General features: G+C 41.4%; 1 protein-coding gene across 9 annotated transcripts in view; it reads left to right on the top strand.

The window, feature by feature from the left end:
• The window catches only part of PTBP2 (polypyrimidine tract binding protein 2), a 242,079-nt gene that overhangs the window by 14,646 nt on the left and 216,063 nt on the right, over nt 1–11,370 (top strand). For all 9 annotated transcript variants that reach the window (XR_009114814.1, XR_009114815.1, XR_009114816.1 and 6 more), the window contains exons 7-9: nt 760–829; nt 975–1,095; nt 3,937–4,074. The gene's annotated coding sequence lies outside the window, so the exon portion shown is untranslated. The remainder of the gene's footprint in view (nt 1–759; nt 830–974; nt 1,096–3,936; nt 4,075–11,370) is intronic.

The following is an 11,370-nucleotide window of genomic DNA, read 5'->3' as shown; positions in this document are numbered from 1 at the left end:
GGAACACAGTTATGACTGCAACCAAGGAGGAAAAAGGGAATAATTTTTTTGTATATTACTTATGGCCGTTGTTTTGAACAATATTATAAATATTGGGGAATGGGTGGGTGGGTAGGTCAGTCCCCTTACATGTGTCTGTGGGCAGAAGTTTCAGCCAGCAGAGTAATGGAAGGATTTGATGGATGTGCAGTATTTCCTGTAGGATAGATTTGCCTCCATATCAATCTTAAATATAAATGAATCTCCTTTTATAGAAACACCAGCAATGTGTGCTTAACTATAATAATAAAGAAATATAATAATTCACTGCATACCAAATGTAGGTAATGTAACACATTGCAAAAGTTAAAAAGAGCACCCACCAGAGCTATACAGGCATTGAATTAGTTTTAAAAATCTAGTTTTGTTTTTAGAATGTAAAAAAAAAAAATGCCATATCATTATCATCTAAGGGACTGTCTTCACTAGGGTGATTTGAACATACTTCTTTGTGGTATTCACTTTGTCAAATAATGCAAATACTACCTCTGATGATGAATGCTTGCTCTGCTTTTGGGTTCCTGTATGATTTGTCCTGTTTATTGTTTATTTTTTTCCTTTTCTTCCTATTAGAACAGAATAATAATTTTGACAGCATGAAAAATAGAAAATTTTTAAAATGTCTTAAATATAATTTTGTCTGGATGAAGGTTTGAAATGAGTAATGTTCTGTTTTTAAAAAGGTTGCTAATTATCTAAATTTCACCGTGGTTTAATTAGCAGCATCCACAGTAGAATGTGGGAGGTGGTGCTTATCACCTGCCAGGGAAAATGTTGTCTTCTGAGGAGGGTAAATTATGTCAACCAAAATACAGCCTGATTTTAGATCTCCAATACTATTCTCCTTGAAATCTTGGTGGGCAAGGGTGACTGAGCCTTAAGCGATTAGGAGAGTGGAGAACAGAGGTATTAATGCCACAACTGTCTCTGGGCAGGTCTGGGAGCCACCAGTATCCTGGGTGCTTGCTGTGGAAGGAGATGGCTCTCACTGAGCATTACAGCCAGCAGCTCCTCACAGCTTGAGCAGAAATTAAACCATATGCCAGTGTGTTCCTGGTAAATCGTACTCTGTCTCCCATGTTATGCCTTCTTTGTTGTCCTTGTTAGCTGTTTTAATAAAGGCAGCCTGTAATTCTCTTTGAATGTATCTGATAGGTAAAGGAGCTGGTACAGGGAGAGGTCATTTGTCATGGACAGCTCTGCCCATAGCAGCTACAAGCATGGAAATGCTGGGATCGCCTTAATGAGGTGGCAGTTCTGAGCTGGAAGTCACTAAGGTCAGCAGAAAGGTGGCATTTAATGTCCACCGGATCAAACAAAACAAGGTTGGATCCTTACCTTAGGTTAGACCTGGTAAAGTTTCTGTAATCTGATATACTAATTTTATTGCCTGCTCTGTGAGTTTTCAAGCATTTTTGTTCTTCCTCCAGGGAACATTGTGGTATTATTGTGGTATTCACAATAATTTTAAATGTATTAGGTAAAGGAGAAAAGCTGATCTGCAGGTCATAGTAAATTATTTTTAATTGAGTCAATCCATGAAAGCTAAGCCAAGAAGAAGACAAAAAAAGGCTTGCTATTAGTTATTTTGATATTTTTGTGACAAGCACACAATTCCAATCTGTGTAGTGGTACTGTTTTGTCTTTCTGTAGTCCAGTTTATTTTTCCATGGCATGGACACACTCATATAGGTACCGGTACTGTGGTAGGCTTCAGTCAGTGCACCAGGTGCATCCATGGAAATGGTGTGAGTGAGATTCAATGAGCCCTATACACCAAAACAAAATCCTTCAGGCATTCAAGAAGGTGTAGAAACATCATTATCACAGCCTGAACATGGTTTTCCAGAAAAACCATCTTTTATGAGGTTCTGATTTCAAAGCATATTTACAAAACAAGCTGAAGAGGAAACCTGCAAACAAAAAGTATTTCCATTCTAGGAAATACTAAAAAGCAGGGACCATGTAATTTTGTGATTTTCATTCCCTTTCTGTTAGCTTTTCACTTGTGTCCAGCTATCTCTGTTTGTCTCATTGCTGTCCCATGGGAGTGAGTGACTCTGGCATGGCTCCCTGTGCTGTGCCCATTTGCTGCTCCAGAGGTGCTAATTATCCTTTCCTCTCATAATGTCTAATTGATCATATAATAACTTCAACCCAGACCACAGCTCTCCAACATGCTTTTGCTGCAGATTGAAACCTCTGTTTCAGACCTGAAGAATGGCTGCTTTGCTTGTGTATTTTCCCCCCAACTCTAATAGTTGGTCTCATAAAAGATATTACTTCTCTCCATAAACCTTGACTGTCTAGCCTGCATTTGTGTTCCTTGGGAGCAGCAAGCAGGAAAACAACCTCTTCAAGCCTGGAGTTTGCTTATAGCAAAAAATTGTAGCTATTGAATTATAGTTTTAAACATTAAACTACTTCCTTGACCCCATTCCACTGAATTTGAACATGCATTGGTCTTAAGAATGAAACAGAAGGATTGCCAAGATTTTCCAGCCTGATGCTGGTCTGAGTGATCCAGAAGTCCCATCAGGGAAGTTCTTGAACTTTGGCCATATTTTTAGTGTGCTGTGAGGAACAGAAAAGTCCTGTTCAGATATGGGGACCCCAACTCCAGCTGGGGCAGGAGTCCCACTGTGACAGTGCCAGCAGTGTCCCAGAGAGCCCAAAAGGCATGCAGGGTGGATGGGGACGATCTGTGCAGTGCTGGTGCCCAGCTCTTACCCTGATGTGTCACCTGCAGGGAGATGGGAGCAGAGAGGAGTAGAGCAGGGCCATGGCCATGGCCGTCCCCAAGATCATCAGTTATGAGAATTGTGGCTTTGCCTTTATAGACACGTTTTTGCATTTGGATGTAGTGTGGGGCACAGACCACCCCCTGCATTTCTATTCATGGGCATGATTTGCTCGTGGGAAGTTGACTGTGGTATCCTTTGCACAGATCTGAGCCTTTGGGTGGAAATATCTGGAAGAGTGGGTTTCCCCTTACTGTTCTCTAGGCTATTCTAGCTAGTCAGCCTTGCCAGGTGAAAAATCCCTTAGCTGTTTCTTAAACCAGACAATAAAATATGATGCAGCAAATTAAGAGTGGGTCTGAGCCCATGCTAAGGCAACCTTCTGGGTCATTCAGAGCAGTCAGACTTTTTAACCTGCTGAAACTGGTAGCTTGGAATGAGCTCAATCCATCCGTATTTTTTTGAAAGTGACTTTATCAATTGGTTGCCTTTAACTTCTGACAAGAGACATTGATGTAAGAGATTGGTAAAGTTTATGACTCATGAAGGTATTTGCTTCACTTACTTGTAATTTCTAGTGCAAATGTGTAGTTCGCTTGTACTCAACTGAGAAAGAAATGGCAGTGTACAAAGTAAGTAGAGCAGATTAATTAAATTGGCTGTTCTTGTTAACTCTTTCTGCTACTATAAAAGCTAGAAAAATTTTCTAAGATTAAAAGGTGACAAGATAATGAATCGTGATTTCTTATTGCTGTAATATGTTATGGGATAGTCTGAATTGATACTTAATTCAAAACATAATTAAACATTTATATAAATAATTGTTCACTATGTTAAGAAGCATTAAAATGTGGTTATAAACACTCTTTAAGTAACTGGCCAGCCACACGACATTGTTTTGACTGTTACTCTTCATTAGACAGTTTTCTTGGTGAGTTTTCTAGCAGTATGGTTGGAGTGTAGTGGTGCCTGATAGGAGCTGGTGAGCAGAGAGCCCCAAGCCATGCAGTACCGTCCCCACCTGCCTGTGCAAGAGGCAATCCTGACACCTAGCTCTGCTCATGCTGCTTCACATCTCCCCATATTGGTGGCTGTTGTGTAAAATTACTGAGTATGTTCCTAATTCCCCAAATTTGCTGATTCTCGCTTTTCACAGAAATGCTTCTTGTCACTAAAAGCTGATGAGGAAGGATGATTTAAGGCACTGGGGAAACCTTGTCTCACTCCTAGCTGCACTGCGAATGCTTGGCTTCCAGCTCATGCTGGTCCTACTGAACAGCAGGGTGAAACACAGGTATGGAGGGACTGAACTTCACACATATTGATACTGGGGAAATGGACAAAAGTGTAAAATAAATGTCATTGGTACAAGATGACTTCCATGCTTTGAGATGGGAAGTTTTGCTATCTCAGCCCATTGCTATGGAGCCCTGAGCTATTTAGTGTTTGAGGGTTTCCTCTGGGCTACCAGTCATCTGTGGGTCAGTACTAAAAGTTAGTGTTTTCTAGGCTTTTTTCTCGTTCCAGGGTCTGCACAGCAGCTCCCTGCCCCAGTTCCTGCACTGCTGGGGCCATAGGGGTTGAGCAGTGCTGGGTCTGGGTGCAGCTGGCAGGGAGGCACGGTCCCAGCCTGGCTGGGCTGGGATGCAGAGCCTTGCATCAGGTGTGCTCTGGTTTTACTGGGCTGCTGCAGTTTCCATTGCTGCTCTGAGCCAGCCTGCTCTCCTTGCTGAGCCTGCCACCCTGCCCCTGCCCGCCCAGGGGCTGTAACAAGGCCCTGGTTCCCTCATTGCTTTGCTGATGGCTTTGCCTCCTTGCACAGTATGTTAGGAAGAAGTGTAGGATGTGTTGGAAAGCTCAGAAATCAGGGTTTTTTTAAACACAACTGTTCTGCCATTGCCCAAGTAATGGCCAATGTAGTGCAGAAGCACAGATGTGTGCTTCTGGGGCATAGACTTTTTCTTGTCTGCTTGGGGTCTGGCCTGACAGTGTGAAGCACAGGAAGGCTCTGCAGTGAGGAAAAATCTTATCATGACAGAGGGCCCGGGAGGGAAGCCCTGCTGTGGGGTCAGAGTGGTGTAAGAGCTGTGCCTGGCAGATGGCGGTCACCGGTAGGGACGGCCACAGAGCCAGGGGGCCATCAGGTGTGGAGCTGGAATGGCGACTGCAATCACTACATCACAGCACCAGCCAAGGAAAGCCAGTGTTGGAGTGGCCATGGGCAAGCAGCAGGGCTGAGACAAAGGGAGGAGCGAGAGGTGCTGAGCAGGAGGCAGCAGCAGAGAGCAGCATGGAGCCGCGCTGCCGGGCCCTGGGCCTGATGAAGGGCCAGCCCTGCTTGGCAAGGCAATTCCAGCGTGGCTGGTCTGTGTGGGGAGCTCTGCTGAATGCATGGGCACGTTTTGTCCCTTGGCAGTGTTAGTGGGGACCCTCGGTTGGCTTGGCTCGTGCAAGGGGGCGTCCCAGCCCTGTGACAAACACTGCACCATGCACTCGCCGTGCCAGCGAGGGCAGCCATGGCTGCCTTACCCCTCTGAGGGCTGCCTGCTCTTAGGTGGCCACACTGCTGATCTGCTTTGCTGGGTTTTAACCTAACAGAAGGAAAGCCTTCAAATGCTGCTAAAAGGAATAAAATTATAGTTGTGCTTTAGGGAGCAAAAATGATCTCTTTTGGCTGTTGTGCTGTTATTGCAAATTGTGTGTGTGTGATTTATCCTAATTAAAAAAAAATATGACAGACATAAGCCACAGAAATGTCTGTAAATGACACAATCTGGTCCTGTCTTTGTTTATCACTATCATAATGCATTGCTAGCCTCCTAAAATTATTAGCCTTTGTGACTTGCTAATAGCCACGGACTCTGTCTTGTGAAATGGAATGGTGTGCAATAGTAAATGAGAATGTGAGCTTTTCAGTGTGGGATCAACATTTCACTTGGTTATGCTAGATCCTACTTTATTGCTTTTAAAAAAGTATTTATTTATTTTCTCTCTGTTTGTTTAGTGGGCAGAATTTTTCAAGCTTGTAGTTTAAAAACAGAAATCTGGAGGGGGGGGGTTCAGAATTTTTCCTTTATGGGAGCAAATTAAATGGTTCTCCATTACATAAGACTGCTCTATCAAATTAATACCAGTCATTTCCCCCTGTGTGTTGAGTGAGTTTTCAGATCAAACCATACCTCTGAAGGCATATACACTGCTGCATTAAAGGAAGATGCTGTGATATTCTGTATCAAAAAGGTTAAACTCATTGGATTCTATGTAAACACTCATTTTACCCCAGCTAACCTGTAAAGATTTCATTTTGCTTCATTTATCTTCTCCCTTACCCTATGCTAAACCATTCCCAGCTTTGAGGAAAGAATCATGTCTCCATTCATTTCCTATCTTGCTGAATTGCCTTCGCATTTCCTATCATCTGCACATAATCCTATTCTCTCCATTATTGTCTTAATACCAAGTACAGCACAAGATAATGGATAGGCACTGTAATAACAGTGTGGCCTGTAGGAGCCCCTCGAGGGAAATATCTTTGACGCTGGTAGAATATTAATGCATCCCAGGTCCCTGATCTTCCTCTTTCACTTCATCTCCTGTTTTCTAAACTACATAATGACTTTCATATACATGACAAAAGCATTAGAACAGAAAAAGACCCATTGATGAGCAGCAGGGCTGTGTGATATTAAGAAGCACTATTCTCAGTTCTTTGTACAGTTTTTGACCACCATCAGAGACAGTGTGTGCAGGTAATTTCTGATTTGAATAGATACAGGCATAAAGAAGCATTATTGTACTCTGTTAATCCAAATGCCCATCACAGGCACTGCGTGAAAATAAATTAAAATGTAATTCTTCAATAATGCATCTGTCTACAGGATGATTTTCAGCAGATTAAAAACAAACAACTTGATATCACTTAGGCTATTGGATTGTTTCTGAGAAGCTTAATCATCAGCAGATTATGAATGGAACAGTAAATCAAAGCAGGGTATGTTAAACAATGTAGATTGTGTTGTAGTGGCAATTTACTGTACATAATTTTTTAATAAAAGGGAAAAATTGATTTTTGTGAGCGTAAACATTGAATCCTATGAGAATTTAGCTGCTGTTATTGGAAAGGGGAATGTAAAAAATGCTATTCTTGTCATGTAGGAGCAATAACCTTTCATTCCTCCTACAAAAAACCAGAAGTTTGCTCCCTTTAGGGCTGCCTTTAAGCATAACTTCTTTTCTCATTTTTATTTCCTTTTGTGACATGCTCTGTATTTTGCTATAATATTTCGCAAATATGATATGTATTTCTGATTCACACTTCACCCCACCCATGGGGTGTGCACCCTGGTGAAGTGGGGGAAACACCTAAACTTTCCTTATGCCCGGAAGGAGCTCTCCAATTTCACACTGTGAATTTGCTTTTGCTTTTAAATGGAGATCTGCCAGCAGACATCCCTTGCTGCTTGTCCTCAAGGTCTGGCTATCACTGCTCCTGGTGTTGGGTTTCAGGTGAAACCTCAGGCTGGGGGCTCTGCAGCAGCCCTATCTCCCCCTGCCTGCTGCCAGTTGCTGTAGGAGCAGAGCAGCTCCTGACCATCAATCATTGCCGATAATATCTGAGGAGAAAGGGAGAAATTATTTCAAATCAAGGGAACTGAGTTAGGAGCAGGAGCCAAGCAGCTGTCTGGTACTGGCAGCGTGCTGGAGAGGAGAAACACTGAAGTCTGGAGGAATCAAGGATGAGAGCTAGTCCTGATGGAATGTCATCTTGAGATTAAAATATTGCAAAAGTACTTGAAAATTAGTTATATATTAGATGAAAGATTAGGAAAATTTGCACAAAATGCAGATACCTTGTGCTTTAAGAAGGTGGCTGTTTTCCCTTGTTAACTGCTAAGTAAATGCTAAGAAGCATCTTCTAACTTCAGTGCTCAATCCTGACCCAGCTTTGCAAGGGGCTCTGGGGAGTCCAAGGAAATGTCAGGGTGAGTGACTGAAGCCATACTAAAAGAAATCTCTCCCAAGAGTAAAAGAGGAGACAGCCTGTCTATTCCTGGGCCTACTGTTGTTTTATGCCCTAATTTTATTTTCAGCTAATTCATTTGATTGATTTCACTGCTTTTAATGTTATTTCTTCTGTTTTGAACTCATGTGCACTGTGAAATAGTCTAATACTGAAATATGCTGCTTCTGCATTTTAAACTGTGCTCAGCAGGGTGGAAAAATGCACATGGATCTTAAAGACATTGTACTGTATATCAGAAACCTGAAGCTGTCCTTTTGGAACCTGGTAAAAACTACATTATCGAGCTCTGTTACTATCATTAAAAATGCAATGCCTTTTCTTTCACATGTTTACTTGCCAAGAGGAAAAAATGACATCCTGCATGACACTGGTAGTGTGGTATCCCAGTTTATGAGACTGTAAACAAGAAGAGGTGAGAAAGAACTCGGTTTCTGTTAGTATTCACTTAAAAATTGTTATCATCTAAATGTAAGTCCAAAACCAAAATATTAGGTTGTTTCCTTTTGTCTTGAAAATTAGTCTGGTGAATGACTTTTGTTACTCTTGTTGTTGTCCTAAAATGAGGAAAGTAATTTAGGATCATACTGTAAAAACAGTACCTCTCAAAGTGTTTTGCAGCCTTGTTGCCAGCATTTGGGGGACCAGAATTTGGGGCACCCTTGTACGACAACTCTCTGGAGGCTTTGAGTGGGTCCTTATTAGCCTGATAAACCAAAGTCTGTTTTATGTGCAGAGACCCTTTATAGCTTTCCTTGTATTTATTGACTTCACTGTCTCGGTCACACTTTTGTGATGTTTAGTGTAATATAATAAAGAAGAAGTTATTACTTGCATCATGAATACAGGCAAGTCAATGACCCCTAGCAAAGGCTGGAGACCTGATGTTTTTGGTTTTGCATAGACTTAGATCAGGAGACAAGCAGGTTTGCATTTTCAGGGACACAAAAAAAAAAAAAAACTGAGAAAAAATAATGGCTTGTTGGTGTTGATTTTGGTTTGGCTTCTTTTACCCCCTCAGTCTTGGAAACCCAAGGACATCATGGTCTCAGGTTGTAAGAGCAGTAAAGAGCTGGATCTTGTACCTTGGATTGACTTTAAGTGAAGAAAGACTTTGATGGTTCTGATTATTCTGTATGAAGGATAAAAATTGATGTATTTGTTTTCAGCCTTGGTTGTAGGTGAAACCAGGACAGGCAGGATAGGAGTCTGCAACAGCCAAGAATTTGTCTGGGTTATGAGAACCGTTTCAGAGTGAGTAAATGGGTCTTCCCTGGGACTTAGAGTTGGGTGGTTGTGACTCCAAAGATGGTTGAATTCTGTTTAAAGAATTTACTTGGCTCTTGTTGGTTCTGACTTACTAAATGCTACTAATTATGGCAGGGTTTTTTTCCTTACAATCACCTTCAGGTTTTGATCAAGGAAAAATGATCCTTTGTAGAGCTGAAGTACAACTTTGATGTCTTTCATGTACTAGCTTCATCTCATGACCTCTGGCATATGGCAAAATTATCTTTTAAATTGGCTCCAAACAATTAAGTGTAATTTTGTAATTCAGAAACAGTTTTATTAAACAAGAGAAACTGTTTATGATCCATTTTTTACTTATTTTTTTAATATTCAAAATTATGAAGCTGAAATTTGCAGTTTTATTTAACTATTATATCTTGGTTTACAGCTTGTTATGCCTCTTCTTTTAAAATGTATATTACTAGCAAGAAATCTAAATAAATTATGATAAACCTTTTTCTCAATTCTCTCTATATATTTCTACTCTTAGAGAAAAAGATTCCCTCCATTAGAGTGTCTTTGATAGCATCATTTTTCATATCTTAAGAGGTACTGCATGTGTTGTGTAAAATACGCTTGAAAGGATTTTTTTTGACTGATAGTAGTTTATGTTGTTTCTAATCTTAATCCAGGCATCACTAATTTTGTGTTTGCAAGTAAACACGATAATGAATGAGAATCCTCCTAGCATTGTAATTGATGTTGCTCTTTTGTATCCTCGGTTTCAAATCTGTGTGCAATTGTCAGTGCCCTATAGAAATGTTAATTATCCTGAGTAATCCTGTTTGCCTTCATCAGGCTGGAGCAGTCCTAAGCAGTAAGAAGGAGGCGTCCAAGATAGTTAGAAAGAAATACAGCATTAAAATGATGCAAAATACCACACTGGTACAGTTGTAGCCAGGATAGGGAATGGTATAGGACTGAGGAGAGGAGCATAGGCTATAAAAATGGCATGGGATGTGTTTGGTGGAAATGAAGGAGATTACCTAAAAACCAGTAATTTGAAGCCAGCTATAAAATAGAGAGCTGAGGCCACGGAATAACGTCTTCTTTCCACCCAGGCACTTGAGGGGAATAATTTTCTGTTCCTCCTCATGTGCACAGGCACTTTCTGGTGGTGTAGAAAGGAAGGCAGATGACAGACCCTGCTTTTGGCAGGATGGCTCCTGGAGCGCTGTGCGTGCTGGTGGGCTCTGAGCTGGTGGCAGCACGGATGGGAGGGTGCAGCTGCTGCTCTGCAGGGCTGGGGAGCTGCACGGGCTCTGCTGGTGCTCTGCAGAGAGCTGCCTTTGATGCCAGCTGCGTTTCTGCTTGACTAGGCAGCTTCCTTGGGCTTTTGAAGTAGAGGGAGAAGGTGCTGCAGCATCTCCCATGGCATTTGTCCATAGCAGTCAGACTTCTTTTAGAGATGGTGGTTGCTGCTAAGAGTAAGGCGGCTGCAGTGCAGCTGAGTCAGGACATTCAGACGGTTAATCTGGAATGTGTTGGTGCACCAGGCTCTGCTACCTGTAGGACATGTGAACGTGTGTTGGTGAGCCAGGTATGCAGTTAAGTTCTTATTAAAATGTCAGTTCACAGTCAAATTGCAAGTTTAGAAGTCAGTGTGAAAAAATTAACCTTGTCATAGCAGTAAAAAAATCATACTCATGTATTTGCAGAGTGGTGGGTGTGCTAGAAAGCCTATTATCTCAATTATGCAGTCCTCTGAGGTTCCTTGGTGTGGAGGGGGCACTCAGTGGATTCTGAGAAAAATAAACTCTGAATGTTGTAATCATCTGAAATCATACAGAACAGGATGTGCTTACTTGAACTTTGAATCAACATTTGTGAAACTTTGAACCAGTGTGTTCATGATAACATGGACAGCAGACCTCGTGTTGTACTGAGAAAAGAAAAATTACTGCTATAGATAAGAAAAATGGCTCTGGCTTGCTTACACTTTTTAATGTAATTTTTTGGCTAGTTGATGCATTGTTGGAATGTCATATTCAGATTTGGACTGCAAAGGCATGGATTTTTGTTGGAAGACCTTATATAATTAAATTTAGAAAGCTGTTAAATAATTTGTGATACTTAATGATTACTTTGAGGATTATGAGGCATGCTTAACAAGTACTATTTTCCCTCTTTGTTATTGAACCTAGGTTGCACAGTTTTGTTTCTTTAGGTTGCAACCATTTTGCTGTGGTGTCTTCTGTAATCATCCATTTTTCTTTCTGGAGACAGTGTCTTGGATAGCAAAGTGGAGGCAGAGCCATTTCTGGTGAATTCAAGCAAAGT

The sequence above is a fragment of the Melospiza georgiana genome, chromosome 9 (assembly GCF_028018845.1).
Source record: "Melospiza georgiana isolate bMelGeo1 chromosome 9, bMelGeo1.pri, whole genome shotgun sequence".
NCBI classification, from domain to species: domain Eukaryota; kingdom Metazoa; phylum Chordata; class Aves; order Passeriformes; family Passerellidae; genus Melospiza; species Melospiza georgiana.
The sequence above is the reverse complement of the archived record's forward strand: the minus strand, read 5'-3'. Positions and strand labels throughout refer to the sequence as shown.